Source organism: Anabrus simplex, chromosome 4 (genome assembly GCF_040414725.1).
Source record: "Anabrus simplex isolate iqAnaSimp1 chromosome 4, ASM4041472v1, whole genome shotgun sequence".
Taxonomy (NCBI): Eukaryota; Metazoa; Arthropoda; class Insecta; order Orthoptera; family Tettigoniidae; genus Anabrus; species Anabrus simplex.
The window spans coordinates 60,635,279-60,653,258 of NC_090268.1; positions in this window are offsets into that span (position 1 = coordinate 60,635,279).

Sequence of the window (17,980 nt, forward strand, 5' to 3'; positions counted from 1 at the left end):
GAGCAATTTTGTTACTTTCATTGATCTGTCTCTGTCTTATTCTTGGCTTTGACAAAATGAAAGTGACTGAGGTATGAGCGATGCTAGTAATGCCATTCCTTACGCAGCCAGTCCCTGCTATGAATGGTGTGAAAATATTGCTCATAGGGTCGGTTGGTGCATGCATTTCAGTGGGCTTGGCAGACTGATATGTAATAGCAACTTCTGGCTCGGTGAGGAAAGCAACGGGAAACTACCTCACTCCTCATTTCCCTAGTACGCCTCTTCAGTGATGCCTAGGCCATCTATGACAGCTCATGGCGGAACTGTTGAGGATCCAACCAGCCTTCGGGCTGATGACTAAACATACATACAATATAGTTTAATATCACAAAATCATCCTTCAAGGAGTAAACCTAACCTATTTAATCTGGTACCACTGTTTGTTACCATTCTTCAGAATGAACGTAATACAAGCATAACATGAATTTCTTGAGTGGAAATCAATAGTGCTAATGATCTCAGATTTGCTTTGCTTTCAGTTTAATTATATTTTATTTTACATTGAATTATTATGGCAAGAAGATGGCATTTATACGAGGGCTTATTTTTTTCAACCTTCGGAGGGTCATAAATGAAAGACAAGTGTACGTATCCAAATGAATTTATTACCAAATGTTGGGTACAAATGTGGTTACTTTTCAACATAATCACCATGAAGGTTGAGGCATTTGTCATACCTGTGGACAAGCTTTTTCGATCCCCTCTGCACAGTATGTTGCCGCCAGTGAGTTCAGATAGGCCTGAACGTTGGTTTGAAGATCTTCATTCTCCTGGAACCTCTGCCCTTCCAACCACTTTTTCAGTCCCGGAAAGAGGTGGAAGTCACTCGGCGCTAAATCGGGACTGTACGGTGGGTGGTCAAAAACGTCCCACCGAAATTCCTCCTGCAGAAGTTGTTGGGTAACACGAGCACTGTGAGGGTATGCGTTGTCATGAATGAAGAGGGTTCCAGACGTCAGCATGCCTCATCGTTTGTTCTGTATGGCCCTCCGTAGTCGTCGTAAAACTGGCAATAAACAGCTGCATTGATCGTAGACCCCCGTTCCATGAACTCTACAAGCAACACACCTTTTTGGTCCCAAAAGACTGTAGCCATCATCTTCATGTCATTGAAGGTTTGCTTAAACTTCTTTGGTTTGTTTGGTGAGTGCGTGTGCACCCATTGACGTGATTGTTGTTTTGTTTCGGTGGTGACGTACGAAACCCAAGTCTCATCGCCATTCACAATTTTCTTCAACAAATCGCCACCTTCAGCCTCATAGCGGGTAAGAAACGTCAACGCTGCTGCCATCCGGTGACTTTTGTGGTCATCAGACAACATCTTCGGAACCCATCGGGTGCACAATTTCCTGTAGCGCAGGTGTTCTGTTAGGATCTTGTAAACAGATGACCTTGAAACTGCAGGAAATTTCTCACACAACTCGCTTATGGTAAACCTTCGGTTCTTGCAAACCTCTTGGTCAATTTCATGAACAATGTCATCTGTAGCGACAGACTTGCGTCCTTGCCCCCCTTCATCGTGAACAACGGTCCGGCCTTCTTTGAACTTCCTGCACCATTCATGCACAACACCATCACTCATAACGTTTGGACCGTATACTCAACTCATTCGTCGATGAATGTCAGCTGCACTATTCCCTTCTGCTTGAAGGAAACGTATCACATTACGCACCTCACATTTGGCAGAAGCGTCAATAGTAGCAGCCATGTTTCCATGCCAGTACCTCGGCTCACACTGGTGTGAGGAAGTTGGCTGTGACCACGGGTAGAGGGGAGGACTTGCGCGAACAGTTCCCATAGCTTGTGTGGTTCTTTACCTGCGCGATCGGAGGTTGAAAAAAAAAAAAAAAAAAAAAAAGCCTTCGTAGTTAAATTATTACCCTTTGTGATCTTGGTATTCTGAGTCTGTATAGTTTTTATTATTCTTTTTCAAGTTAGATTCTTGGTAAAGTTTTATGTATATAGAATAGTACACAATATGTAAAACAAGACAGGAAAGATAGGATTTTCAGGATATAACATTTTACAGCAGAGAACTTGGCCTGCATTCTGTACCTTAACATACTTTTTACAGCTGTTGATTGCAGAAGGTTTTTTAATTATGGAACTGGCTAATTGAATAGCAATTTTGGCTCAGTTTGTGGTATGACATAATGACCTGCTGTTTTGTTAATTCTCATTTAAGGTTGTATAAAGTTTGGTTCTACTGTGATGTAGTTAGATTTACAGCACAGAAGTTAGCCGTACTTAAATTAATTCGAAACTTGGTGTTTCTATGACAATAATTGGATGCAGTTCTCTTTTCTTTGTTGGGTAAAGTGGGAACTGCTGAAAAGTGCTGTAATTTTTTCTATGAATTTTCATTTTTCTGAAATGCTTATTGTCATTTTAAAGTACTGGAAAGGAACAAAGAAGTGTCAAATCAAGGCATAGCCTATATATAGAGGTAGAAACACACAATAGGACAGTTACAATGTAAGGTCAATGTGGCAAGAGGGAGTAACAGAAATAGGAGATAAGACAAACATAGAAACAAACAAGGACAAGGACAATCTCCACATCTTCGTACACTGCCATCTTCAAATAGATTGGCTGTCACGTTTGCATATTTTCTTTTCCAATCTGTCTGATTTTATAATGACAAATGAAAAGTAAGTGAATAAAGTAAAAGAATAGTACAAGAGATTTTGATTGGATAGAATCTTAGAAGTTTCAAGTTAATGTGAATTAACTGTAATAACGGCTTAATTTGGCAGATTTAGAATGGACATAAGATTGTTTCTAAGGCATTCTTTTCTCTCTCTTTTTTTTTCTACACTCAGTTTTAGATATTGATATTTATTGGTATTTTCATTAATCAGGAGTATTGTCATGCTGTTCATGACAAATCCTCATGATGTCAGGTTTTATTTATCACTCATAGAATGTTACTTTGTGTCAGCAATCAATGCTATGATATACTGGCTCTCGGAGAAACAGATTTGTGATTTAACTGGTTGTCTGGCAATTTTTGTAAAGAAGGTCTGCACTATAATCTTCCAGTTCATTTTTCTGTAGAGTATTATTTTCCCCAAGTCATCATTCTCTCTTGTCACAAAGTGTCTCCAAAACTTCAAAAGAAGTTACTTGACTGGAGATGGGAGACAATTGGCTCTTGAATATTGAAATGTTCCTCTTTTCTGTCCAATTTATAGGAATCATCTTTTGTCACCCCTATGTTTCAAAATCTTCAAAACATTCCCTACCCTTGGCTGCAACTGTCCATGTTTTATGGCCTCACAAAAAAATAAAATAACAGAAATTACAAAATCAAGATTCTCATCTGTTCATCATGTTAGACCTAGTAACATTTAACCAGCAAAGGTTAACCGAAATATAATATAAATTTAACGTGAATTGTGTTTTTCCCAGGATATGATAGCTCAGCAAATTAGTTGCTGGTTCAGCCTTGATTCATATTCTAATCAGTGCATGTGGAATTTAGAAAATAACATCCCAGTAATTTAGATCTTGCATAATCTTGGGTACTTGTTTTATCATAAGATTTCAAGCAGTGTAAAATTACAATCATAATTTCAAAATTCAGACAATGACTTGTTTGGAAAGATATTCACATAGATCACTTGAAAATATTGTCCTTATTAAGAGAATACAATTAAATTCATTAAAATTTTGTGTAAAAATAGATTGTACATCTATTTAAAACAAATGATGTTATTTTTGTTGTTGCTGCTTAAAGTTAAATGTTACGGTAAATTTCTGCAGTTAGAAGTTTAGTTGTTTGTATGAATTCTTCAGTACTTACAGTGGTAGAAAATTGTAATCCTGCTGAAGCTTGATATTCACTGTTGATTACCAATACTGAATCATATAAAATAAATGATTCAGTATTGTGATGTAGGTATGTTTACTGTGATAAATGTGATCCATAAGATACAAGGATGTCCTATACTGTCTTGACTTCTCACTGGCAAAATTATTTGTGTTTGGACTGTCAGTTGTATACTGAGGTTTCTTCCAAGGTATCCTTTGTATACTAAGTGATGGATAGAATTTTGTCACATCATTTGCTAGAATTGTGAAATGATACAATTAACTGTAACTGTAGCATATTTGGGTCTTCCACATGACAGCTGTCGGATATCGCAAGCGCTGCTGCATTAAAATCCTGTAGTAAAATAAACTGTCATGGAATGTATGTATGTTCAGTCCGTCAGCGATTCCGCTGGTGGGATCCTCAACAGCTCTGCCATAAGCTGTCATAGATGGCCTAGGCATCACTGAAGAGGCGTACGAGGGAAATGAGGAGTGAGGTAGTTTCCCGTTGCTTTCCTCACGTCATGGAATGACAGAATTTAAAATAAAGTGACAAACTACTTACCACATTGCAGCAAATGCTGGAAATACTCTTCATTAGCCTGCAGATGTGTGTTGGAGCATGAAATGATATTTCTATTTATTCCTTGCATCTCAGCTGCAGGAATTTTGAAACTTTCACTACGGATTGCATCTCTGAATTCTTCTGTTGTGTGTGGATTACTTTTATATACCTTATCCTGTAAACAAATGTACACATAAAAGTTACTGGGCATTAAATCGGGAATGCAGGCTGGCCATAAACCTGTGCTAATTACTTGTTCCTTGAAAAAAATTACACACTGCATTCATTGAGTTACGTGCCATGCAAATTCTAGCCCCATCTTGTTGGAAAGTACCAAAGTATCCTTTCTTCTTCAGTCAGGTGTTGGAGAAAAAAAAATGGAAAAAGGTTCAGGATCAATTTGACTCAATAAGTCAGAATTTATGATCTCTTGAAAAAAAAATTAGCCCTGTTATTCTTGTTGCATTAATGGCATACCTAACACCAATTTTGGGGGTATGGAGTGTGGAGTTTCATGAATTAATCTTTGGTTTTCATGGAACCAATACTGATTATTCCCTGCATTTACCTGCCCATTCAAATGAAACCACTCATCAGAAAACAATACTAATGCAGGGTTTGAATCACTGCTGTTTGCTGACTGAAGAAATGAATTGTAGCTGTGTATTTTAGCAGCAGGATCTCTTTGGTTTAAACTTTGCACTCCACAGAGTTCAATAACTGCAGTCGCTTAAGTGCAGCCAGTATCCAGTATTCGGGAGATAGTAGATTCGAACCCCACTGTCGGCAGCCCTGAAGATGGTTTTCCATGGTTTCTCATTTTCACACCAGGCAAATGCTGGGGCTATACCTAATTAAGTCCACGACCGCTTCCTTTCAACTCCTAGTCCTTTCCTATCCCATCGTCACCATGAGACCTATCTGTGTCAATGCGACGTAAAGCAACATGTAAAGAAAAAGGAAAGAGGTCTCTGCACTCCATTATTTTATACGGCCCTTAATTTCTGAGTTCTGTTTGCTTGTTCAATAAGCATCCTGAAGGATTTCCTTGGTCATAGCTCTAGTTGTTCTCAAGTATCCTGGAGTTTTTCATCCGTTAGCACTTCTGGTTCCATAGGAGATTTTTGATTTAATGTTGAACCCACACGTTTGAATTTATTCACAATTTTCTTATTTGAACATGGCTTGGAACGTTCTCTCGGAAAACTCATCACAGAATTCTTTTCTTAGTCTTCCAGAAGATTTGTGCTTTAAGAATCTGCAACACTGCCCAACACTACACGATAGTCCAGCTATGCATTTAAACTTCAGTGTAATTGATGCAATTTTGCTGACAATAATGAACATTTATAATTTAAGTAAACAGTTTTTTTTTAAGTATTTACAATTTAATTTGGAGCATCCAGTGACTTACATATGTATTAATATTATGTAAATAGCACATATCAGTGTTATGTTAGCCGGGCAGTCTGTAAAAACGGCAGGGCGGTGCGTCCATTCAAACGATGCTAGGGAGAACACTGAGCTTGCTTGAACGAAGATATAAGATGGAGTGCATGTCAGATGTTATTTTCTTTAACAGTTCATAATGGATTTTACTGATTGCAAAAACATATTGCAGCATATGTTATGGATCATTATAAAAATTCTTTCACTTTCTGCAGGGTTCATTTTATGAGCTCTTGAAGGTTTTTACAATATTGGTCCATACACTTTGCTGTTTAAAGACAGAAAGTATAAAAGCGCTTATTGTGAGTTGCCAACGGCCGTAGCCATGTTGAAACACTGGATCCCGTGAGATCTCCAAAGTTAAGCAACATTGGGCGTGGTCAAGATTTGGGTGGGTTGCCACGCGCTGTTGGTGGGGGCGGGGGGTTAAGGGAATGGAGGAGCGGAAAGGAACTGGCCACCCTACCGCATGTAAACTCCAGCTCAGGCATACCTCTGCGGATTTTCGGACCTGCCTTCGGGTAGAATACACCCTTACCTCACCTTCATGATCATCATCATCATTTCTTTGCCCCAGCAAGCTGGGTGCAGTTGTGTAGGAGCCTCCTCCAGTTTGTCCTAGCCATCCACAGATGCTGCTCATATCTCTATAGTTCACATCTCTAATTTCAAGGTCCTTCAATATCTGATTTTCCCAAACATTGCGAGGTCTTCCTCTTGGTCTCTTTCCAGGAACATTGTGGTCAAAGTATGTTTGAGGAGTCTTGTGAGGGTCCATTCTTTTCATGTGACCATACCATTGCAATCTCTTCACTTCTAGAGTCTCCAGCAAGCTTCTTTCCAATTCAAGCTGTTGCCAGATATCCACATTCCTTATTTTATCCATTTTTGTTTTTTGTAGACAAGAACGGAGGAACTTCATTTTTGTTGCCTGAAGACGACTTTTTGTTGGTCCAGTAAGTGTTGCTGCTTCCAGGCCATATGTCAATATAGGTACTAGATATATTTTGTACAAGCTGATCTCAGAAACTAATGGAGATGTTTCATCCCAAAGTATTTGACGTATAGCGTGATAGAATTTGGAAGCTTTCTGTATTCTGTTGCTAATCTCTTGATCTATGGTATTGTCTGATGACAGAATACTACCTAAATACTGAAAGTTATCTACAATATTCATCTCCTCATCTCCAATTCTTAGATGAACAGTTGGAGAGTTTACTCATCACCAAGCCAACTGTCTTCGTTTTGCTGATTTTGAGACCTAAGGTTGTAAAAGCTTCATGCCAGAGATCTAGTCTAGTTTGTACTTCCGCTTCTGTACCATACCATTACATCATCAGCAAAAACCAGGGCATTAGTTGTTGGATCCTTTCTTTTAACTGCTTTCAAAACTTCATCCTTTATGATTATGAAGAGAAGTGGTGAAAGACAACTTCCTTGCTGGACTCCACTCATCGTTTCGAACCAACGTGACCTTCCATCCTGGACCTGGCGACACAATACTTGGTTTCATCGTATAATTGTTGTACCCGTGCTATAATGTCATTGGGTACTTTCTTATGTCTCAAACATTCCCATATATTCCTGCGTGGTATATGGTCATATGCTTTCTCAATGTCCAGAAAGTTATAAGAGTTTTACCTTTCTCCCAGTACGTCTCATAGAGCATTCTGGTGGCAAAAATGAGGTCTATAGTTGATCTATGAGGTCTAAATCCATGTTGTTCCTCCTCAAGTGTAAAACCCAGGGCCTTGGCCTGCCCAGCGACCGCTGCTCTGCCCGAAGGCCTGCAGATTACGAGGGGTTGTGTGGTCAGCACGACACATTCTCTTGGCCATTATTCTGGGCTTTCGAGACTGGAGCTGCCATCTCACCATCAGATAGCTCCTCAATTCTAATCACGTAGGCTGAGTGGACCTCGAACCAGCCCTCAGGTCGAGAGAAAAGTCCCTGACCTAGCCGGGAATCGAACCCAGGGCCTCCGAGCAAGACGCAGGTACGCTACCCCTACACCATGGGGTCGGCCTCCTCAAGTGTGGGTTCAACATATTTTCTATTCTTGCTCTCAAGGATGGATTCATAGATTTTGAGGCCATGTGACAGCAGAGTTATACCTCTGTAGTTGGTACATTTCTTTCTATCACTTTTTTTCAACAATGGAATGATGACTCCTTGCTATCTCACCTTATTGTGAGTTATTTATTAAAGATGCTACTGCAGTCTTTTTAAATAATTTCATTAAGAGCTACCAGTATTACCCAAGTAATTTTGATATATCTATAATAGTTTAGGTAGCATGTTCACACAATTTTTTTGACTGCTCCACTTTTTATTTAAGTTACTTACTTCCCAAGTAAGCTAGCATAATAGCGTATAATAATATGTGAGAAATATGATTTCTAATGGTGAAAGGATTTCTGAAATTGGTCGAATGGTTCCCGAGATTACCCTCCATATTTAAACAAACTAACTTTCTCTCTTTATGATATTAGCATAGATTGCTGACAGTTAAAAACTAATTACTGTTTATAAAATGTATTATTACAAGCAGTTAGGAAATTGTTTGTTTTAATTTGTTTTTACTTTCTAGCTGATGATTTATTTGTCCTTCATAGTCTGATAGTATTTTCTGATCACAAATTAACACACTGTTCAAAACTGTATATAACTCTGTGTGAATTTACATAAAAATGTACTTGTGTTGACTATAGACATGCATCTTGGGAAAATACAACTCTTTTATGGAAGGGACTATAATCAGCATACAACTGGTAGTCCAACTGTTCGCAATTCACCCATGTGTGGTCAAAACAAGGCTGAAGATCTCCCTGCATATCAGTAATTATTATGTAAGGCTTACTGGGTATAAATTTATCATTACCGTTACCAGTAACAAATGCATGGCGTTCTCTAAATTTTCAGGCAAGGTGATGTTTAAAAGCGTGCCGCATGTTCTGGTTCTCAGTTGGCAGGAAAGGATTAAAACTATTCAAAGCAGTCTTAATTATTTTAAATTTGAAAATAGTTTGCTGTTGAAATGATGATAATGATCATTTGGAATCAGAAAATGTAGTCCTTATAGGCTGTGCAATGAAATACTGAAGTTCTGTGTTTATAAAATGCTGCTGTGAACCTAGTATTAGTTCCAGAAAGTCAGCAGCTCTACAAGCAGTTTAGGATAAAGGAATCTGATATCTAATAAGATTGATATTTTGTTGTAATTTCCATTTCTAGTGTATCATTACCTCTCTGCATTAATAGGTGTAGTCAAATTTTAGTGTAGTACTCAATCTTTATTTCCACTTTAACTATCCTTTTATGTAACATTGTGTTACATAATAATATACCATTCATGGCTTATTAAATGAAAAATAACTTTATGGTATCTGCATTTATATCGAAAAGCTGTTCCACATCTTCAAAAGAGACATATTTGTAACAGCATCTGAGATTTGTGTCACATATCAGTTCAACATACACTTTGAGACCAGATTTTGAGATCTGTTTATTTCAAAGTGCTGAACCAAAATGTTGCCTCACCAACCACTGTTTGTAGTAGTTGCATATTTGTAACAGGTTTGGTAAACATCTTTCACCAGAACAAGAAAGAACACATAATAGGATGAAAATAACGGTAGGTCGGTGTGTGATGAACTGATCTTCTGTTACGTTCATCCAATTATGTGTTACTTCTTTTTTGTTCCCATATCTCTATACATGACTTGATTTGACACTTGTTTGTTCCTTTTTCACCAGAAAATGACTCACTGTTCAATAAAGCTACAACATTTTTTATTCTCTTCGGAAAGCATAACGAAAGCTGTGTATCTTTTTTGGTAACAACACTGCAACCCACATTTGGGCACTTAATCTAATATTTTTTAACAAGTTCTGTTATTGCCTTTTACCAAGATGTCTATTGAAATAGTCTTTTGACTTTGGCTAGGAAAACAACAGACAGGCAATCTGCCACCTGGGCAACTGCCCTAAATGCAGAACAGTTGTGATTGATTGATTTGATTTACTGACCCAAAAACAGGGATATAACCAGTACATATTTTAAACTCTTTCCAAAAATCCAGATTGGCAAACATGATTTAAATATTTTGTTAACACACTACAAAGAGCATGCTGAACATAAAGAAAATTGAATCATGCTGAACATAAAGAAAATTGAATCATTTGCACATTTGAGGTATCAGCGTATCACAACTGATAAAAACGATGCAAACTGATACTGACTGACGTGTGGATACCAAAATAGTCAAATATGCATTGCGATTTGTATTGTGATACTGATACTTGTAACATGTATTAGTACAAGTATCATGTTTGGGAGCCCTCTCAATATCTGAAATAAAAAAGAACATACATTCAACATGTATATCGGAAATGTTGAAGATTATCTTGCATGTTTCAAAAGAGTGTCTTACAAATCATTCCACATTTAGTTCATCTGCAATCTTATTCATTGCATTTATAGTCTATAGTTTCATCTATGCACACACAGATGTATTCATTGTGCAATTTACTTCTCTGTTTACTCATACATTGTTGTGTATATATATATATATTTATTGCTCTTTCTTCTTCTTCTTCTTCTTCTTCTTCTTCTTCTTCTTCTTCTTCTTCTTCTTCTTCTTCTTCTTCTTCTTCTTCTTCTTCTCCTTTAATGCTGATTTGGTGAGAATTATTCTCTCAGTGAACTTCTCTGAAAATTAGATTGTAATTTCTTAAGCAGTACCGTATATTGGCTGAAATAAATACTTCACACAAACCTTCAAAAATTATTCTTTTACTAGGGAAGTCCGGTTGTACCACATTCTCTGTCTATCTATCATAAGCTAATTTATGTTTATTAAAACTAATGTCCTACTTAACATTAATTTACTCTATTACATTACAAAATTGGTCATGCTTAGTTAAGTCACATTTGCTCCACAATTATAGTTGAACTTTCTTAATATCTCTCTTTTCTCCATCCAGCTGAGTGGCTCAGACGGTTGAGGCGGTGGTCTTCTGACCCCAGCTAGGCAGGCTCGATCCTGGTTCAGTTTGATGGTATTTTAAAATACATCAGCCTCGTGTCCATAGATTTACTGGCACGTAAAAGAACTCTTTTGGGACTAAATTCCTGCACCTCAGCATCTCTGAAAGCTGTAAAAGTAGTTAGTGGGACGTAAAACCAATTAAAAAAATTTTCCCTAGTGGCTTTACGTCGCACCAACACAGACAGGTCTTATGACAACAATGGGATAGGAAAGGGCTAAGAATGGGAAGGAAGCGGCCATGGCCTTAATTAAGGTACAGCCCCAGCATTTGCCTGGTGTGAAAATGGGAAACCACGGAAAACCATCTTCAAGGCTGCTGACAGTGGGATTCAAACCCACTATCTCCTGGATGCAAGCTCACAGCTGTGGGCCCCTAACCGCACAGCCAACTCACCCGGTGCCAATAACATTAATTATTATTCCATTTGCCTTCACTTTGCTCGTACATTAGACTGAACTATTACCACCCAGCTATAGATATCCAATTATGAGGTTGTATCACTTCTGTTCTTTCCATTGAGATAAGCCGGCATTACTACTGACAACAGACTTTTGTGTGTTATTAAAGCTGTTATATTTTTCATTGTAATATTGTTTTCCATTCTAGAAATTCTTAAGAAATTTCTAGTGTTGTATCGTATTGAAGCAAATCATATCTATGACTCTTAAACAAATGGAAGTATGAAATATATCATGATAAATCCATTTTTATTTTTTTAGTGAATGGCAGTGTAATGAGAATGGCCTTACAAACTTTGTAATAATATGTGTATATTTTTATATAGAAGTACAGTCTTTGTATTTATTATCAATTTTGTTATACACTATTTTGTCCTACTTTGTATAATAATTATCAGAGTGTTTTGTAAATATATTGTGGACATATTTGGCAACGTATAAAAAAAAAAGACTTTTGTCATTAAACAATAATTGAGGGCATTCAAATATTTTTCTTTGTCTCCTTTCCTATGCTGATTAAATCATAGCAGACTTCAGTTCCTTGACTAGTCACTGTCTAATTACTGTATATTGTAGAATCAGAACTCTTTCAGAGGAACATGTCTCCAGATTTTATTTTTTCAGAGTGAGACAATGGAAAGAGTTTTATAAGATAAGCTCTCAATATCTGTGAATTGCTTAGTGCATTGAATTTATGTTTGGCTCCATGACTGACTGGTCGGTGTCTTAATCTTTGAAACTCAGGGTCCCAGGTTTGATTCCTGGGCTAGTAATGAGATTTTAATCGTGAATGGTTGTGCCATACAGAGATACACTGACACTTAGGCAGGCAGACCAATGCTCACTTTGCAGCTGTCCAGTTACTGAATTTTGAGTGGAATAAATGTTAAAAGTCAGTCACTTTCACTGCTGCTGTAAATACGTTACCTTTTGTTTCCAACATTGTCCTCCCTTTTCCTTTGATGTACTCACTTCTCTTCGAAGTTCATTACTGGATGTGCTAGCAAGTGGTCAGCTGTTCCAAGAGCTCTGTATTATCTTAGTGATAAGTTAGTTAATAAACACTGAAATTTGGTTAAGTGAGTGAGAGAGAGAGTGTGTGTGTGTGTGTTTATATATATACTAGCAGAAGTACCCATTCTTCATACGGGTTATCAGAAACTGGCTTTAGTTACTCATACTATCAGTGTGACTGACTTCATTAGATATTTATATCACTGATGTATTTACTTAAGTACGTAGAAATTATTTGTCATGTTTGGAATTATAGTGGATCTTCTTTTTTTTTTTTTTTTTTTTTTTGCTATGGGCTTTACGTCGCACCGACCTTCTTCTTATTTTCTTCATGGGGGCCTCTAAATATTAGTTCCTTTAGCGTCGACCTCTAAGATCTTTCGGTACCATGTTATTCCTTCATTCCCACCTAGATATACCTGCTCCCTTCACAAAGCTACAGGTTTAGTGTAAGCATACTTCCGCTAGATAGTACCACAAATATAAATATTACTGAATGTATTTGTTTGATCCGATGTGATCAAGGAAATACGCGATGCATAAAAGAAACTACTATAATTATCGAGAATTATAATTCTCAGGGCTTGTCACTCATGGCGCACATCATATAATGAATCAGTATAAACGTTGAGAAATTTTTTCAAATCATGGCCGCACCATCTTGACAATTGTGTACAGTATATAGGTTGTTTTCATGGTTACAATAATCGTAAAAGTGGACCAAAATATCGGCACTAATAACATCAGTGATCCTACTACTCCATGATTTGATAGAAAATAGTTTAAACTATAGGTAACAGACTCCGCAAAATGCTGAAACCTAAGCCAGTACATAAAAACGGAGGCCCGTCGGCAACCGCTGGTCACTGTACTACGGAGATCTCCGGGGCTATTATTTTTATACTTCACTCCCTTTCCATCCCCGCCCAAAGGAGTGCTATAAGCGTCTTACAAGCAGTTTATTTTTTCCAGATAGTAAGTCATGTGTATCAATTTCGGTTGGCAGCTAAGCCAAAATGTACATGCATAATCTAGCTGCTGTAAAATCCTGGAGCTGATGTTGCCATGGTTACGGCCATTCGTTTCTTTATCCGATTCCTAGAGCAGGGGTAGTGTGGTTCCAATATCTCCATAACGGTTGGTCAAGGGGCTTAAAATGAGCTTTGTCTCATCCTTGTACGACAAATTCGATTTTGCCTATATTAGCCTATTATTTTAATATTTTTTATCTCCCCCGTCGCCCCCCCTCGAATTGTTCTGAAAATAAAATAGAGCCCAAGTTGCTCACTGGCAATGTAGCTTTCTATAGGTGAAGTAATTTTTAAAAGCGGTTCAGTAGGTTTTGAGTCTATCTGTTACAAACAAATATACCAATTTTTCCTCTTTATAATATTAGTATAGAAGTATAGATATCCATTTAGTTCAATAAATATTGGTGTTAGTGTTCATTTGTAATAATTTACAGTACAGAAACGATATTGTATGGTGCAAGATGTACATCATCTATGATATTTACTTCACATAGTAGAAAAAGGAGAGCTAGGCCAGCACTCAAAACTTCCCCTGCTTGACGATTATGTAGTTGAAAAATTCAGGGTGGCGAGAACTGTTCTAGGCGCTAATGTTCACGACAGCGATATTCATGCTTGGGGTTTAGAAAAGGCTCTAGAAATAGGACTGACTTGATTCACTGTATCTATCCATGGATGGGTTGCACGGTTTAAACAGACACACCATCTTGGTTCACGGGCAGTAACAAAATGTGTAACCACTAAAGCCTGGAATACAGATGGTGACGTGAAGGAACAATGTGACGAGTTTTGCAAAGAGGTAATGTCCTTAATGAATACCATGGAACGTATACAGATTTATAATACTGATCAAAGTGGTATACGAAAAGAACTTCACTCATTGCGAACTCTGCATTACAAGGGGGAGAAGCCGGTAAGAAGTTTGGTGCGGAGTTATAACGCAACAACTCATTCTTACACCATCCAATAGTGTTTAAATATTTATTATTAAGGTCCACCTTTTCAATACAAACTGTACAATGTTTTACATTACATTTACGTTTAGGGACTAGTTTCAACCTAACTGTAGGTCATCATCAGCCTTAAAGCAAATCAACACAAATATGTCGAAGAAAATAAACAATGTAAAGACACAAAGGTCTTAAAAATTGTATGCGTAACTCATAGAATTGAAGTTAAGACTGGTTACATAAAATAAAATTCCGTTGAAAGTTCAAGCAATTTAAGACACAGTGCAGTGTCTATGACATAAAAAATGATATATACATACCATGTAAGAAATTAAGGTTCAAGAGATGCACTGCACTACGTTAAAAAGTTGTATTGAAAAGGTGGACCTTAATAATAAATATTTAAACACTCTTGTTATCACAGTTCAATACAGATCAGTCATAATGAAATTTATATCTTTTAATTATACCATCCGACCCGTTACTTTGGCAAGTGGATATGTGTTTCCCACGTTGCTGGTTATTTACCAGGGACCTAATGGTCAGTTTGGAGTGCAAGTACTGCAACACATCCTGAAACCACAAAATCTGATTCAAGTTGCTTCAAGTCCAGCCTAATCATGAAACAAATCATGACGCAATTCTTTCAAGATGTCTATTTCCATATGCAGCATAGGAGTCTCTTCTTCTGGTTGATTCCCTCAGGACATAGTGACAACGCATATCGATGCTATCCAACCTCAAAATATGGTATATACAGTCAAGACTATCCTTCCTGGGTGCACACCTTACATTCAGCCGCTTGATCTGCTATTCCTCCGACAGTTCAAGGTGGTGCTGAAGCGGATTAAAGATCACATTATCCTTAACGACTATCAGTTCACACGATCGTCGAGGAATTCCATATAATATAAGAAATTTATTTTAACTTCAACCTATTCAATACAGTACAAGATGTTAACGTATTAGTTAAACATCGTTAAAATAGTTGAGACATGTTTCGCCCCTTCTCAGTTTTTCCGTGTGTTTCTGTTGTTGGGCTGTTACCTTATTGCTAAGAGGTTTGTGAAGCACTGGCTGTCACTAACGTCTAGACACTTAAGATTTTCACATACGTAAGACAGCTCAACATTAATTACATCGCACAACGTTTTCAACTGTCATCCATTCAACCAATAAACTGACATCTCATATTCCAACAACAGAAACACACGGAAAAACTTAAAAACACTAGTCACTTGGGAAGATTTAACGACATTTCAACCACCCTCATTCAAGCCATTATTTTAACTTGATCAACATAGGTTCATTTTGAATCAAATATCAACTGTTGTTTACATGCACTAGGCACTCCATCTTCATAGAGAGTGTCCAACGGAAGTGATTAGGCCATGAATACTTCGGCGAACTAATTCGTTTGAGTCTAAAATATAATTATTCAACATGGACATCCAAGTTGAATTACGATGTAATGCAAATTTTTACATGAGCTGGTCATAATATCACATACAAAATTTCACATCTTGAAGCTAATTCTGATTAAATGACATCAAGAATGTAATACTAAGGTAAAAAAAAATTATGGAAATTAATACAAATTTGGAATGCTTTTCCACAACATTTTACAATGTAAAATACGTGTACAGCAATTGTAATTATATGTATTCTGCATTCATTCACAATATTTGTATATAAATTTTAAACTGTCTTCGAACTTAGCATCAAATAAGACTTTAAACTACCATTATTGTCAATACTGTACATATGACGGCCTTGTTTTAAGTGAAAATTCAGCAACGTGTTCACTAGTGTAACATTTTTTTAATCAATTTGATATTTTGTTAATGATAAGATCTTGTAAATGATTTTTAATGTATTCACTCATGGAAAATATTTTTATAATTTCCAACCAAATGTCTGGTAGAATTTTGAGGTATTGATACGACTGATGATGCCCCACAGAAGGGGCGAAACATGTCCCAACGATTTTAATGATGTTTAAGTAATACGTTAACATCTTGTACTGTATTGAATAGGTTTAAGTTAAAATAAATTTCTTATATTATATTCTTTCAATATGGAGAAAATGATTTTCATTACTTGTAATGAGGGATTCCATTTCGTTGCTGATGTGCATTCTACACAATCAGTTCTGTTCTCCAGTCTTCGCTGACTTTGTTCGATACTCCTGGACTGTAGCTGGATATGATAACTTCAGACCAGAGAGGTTTCAATCACCACCCGAATGTATTTTTGATGTTCAGAAGCCGTGTGACTCAGAAGACTGCTTATTGCAAGCATTCATGAAGTGTTCCTAATGTGATAAGCAACTCTGTTTTTGGCACTTTGTACTCTGTGGACATGCTCATCCTCATAATCTTTTGCCAAGAGCTACCAACAACCCATATTTTGAACTAGGTGCCTGAACATGCGCATGATTGTAAAGTATAGTATAATTGTCGATGGCACATATTGTGCAATGTACATGTACAAACCAGAAATTTTTTGCAATTGTGATCGCGAGGTGTGCTAACTCACTTGTTAGAGCAGCACTATTACAACGAAAATTTCTTCATTTTTGTGATGCCAACAATGTGCAGCAGATGGTTTTTACATTCATTTTTGGCTATGGGCAAAGCTGCGGTGGTAGTGGGAGCCCAAGTAAGTACTCAGGCAGTCAGCGAAGGAGTTAATACCTAGGAGGTGAACTATATTGTCTTGTACTCTTACTGGCCATTCTTTTTTTTATGCATCTGTTCTTCGTCTCCATTCTTATTCCTTCATCTACCAGGCGAGTTGGCCATGCGGTTAGGGACGCACAGCTGTGAGCTTGCATCCGGGAGATAGTGGGTTTGAATCTTACTGTCGGCAGCCCTGAAGATGATTTTCCATGGTTTCCCATTTTAACACCAGGCAAATGCTGGGGATGTACCTTCATTAAGGCCATGGCCGTTTCCTTCCAACTCCTAGGCCTTTCGTATCCCATCATCGCCATAAGACCTATGTGTGACGGTGCGATGTAAGGCCCCTGACAAAAAAAACTCCTTTATCCATATATAGCTCCTACATCTGTTTACAATCTTGTATATCACTTCCTTTATCCCTCTTTCCAAACTAGGTTGAATGTTGTACCCTTTTCCTAATCTGTATATTCAGCATTGCATTTTGCATTAGTTTGCTTCCTAGGTATTTGAAGCTGTCCACAATTTCAAGATTCTCACCTCCAAACTTTATGATTCCTTTCCCTAGTCATCTTGCTCTTCACCACACTGAATTTCATACTGTACTCCATTACTCTGTTAAACAGAAAATATGTTGATATGCGTGTATAAAATTTAAAGGAAAAAGAAAAAGAAAGAAAGCAGAAGACATAAATGGAGTTCTGATTATGGAAAACTGGGGAACTGAGTACCCTATCACAACTCCGATCATCAAAAAGCTGTAGGCCTATCTCAATAGCCTTTAGTATTTGTATTAAAACTATCATGAAATTAGATGAATTGGAAAAAAGTTCTGGTTGCCCTACTGCTATGATCTATTACCTCTTGTTATCACCTTCGTCTTGCTCTTCTCCATGCTGAATTCGATACTGTACTCCATGTT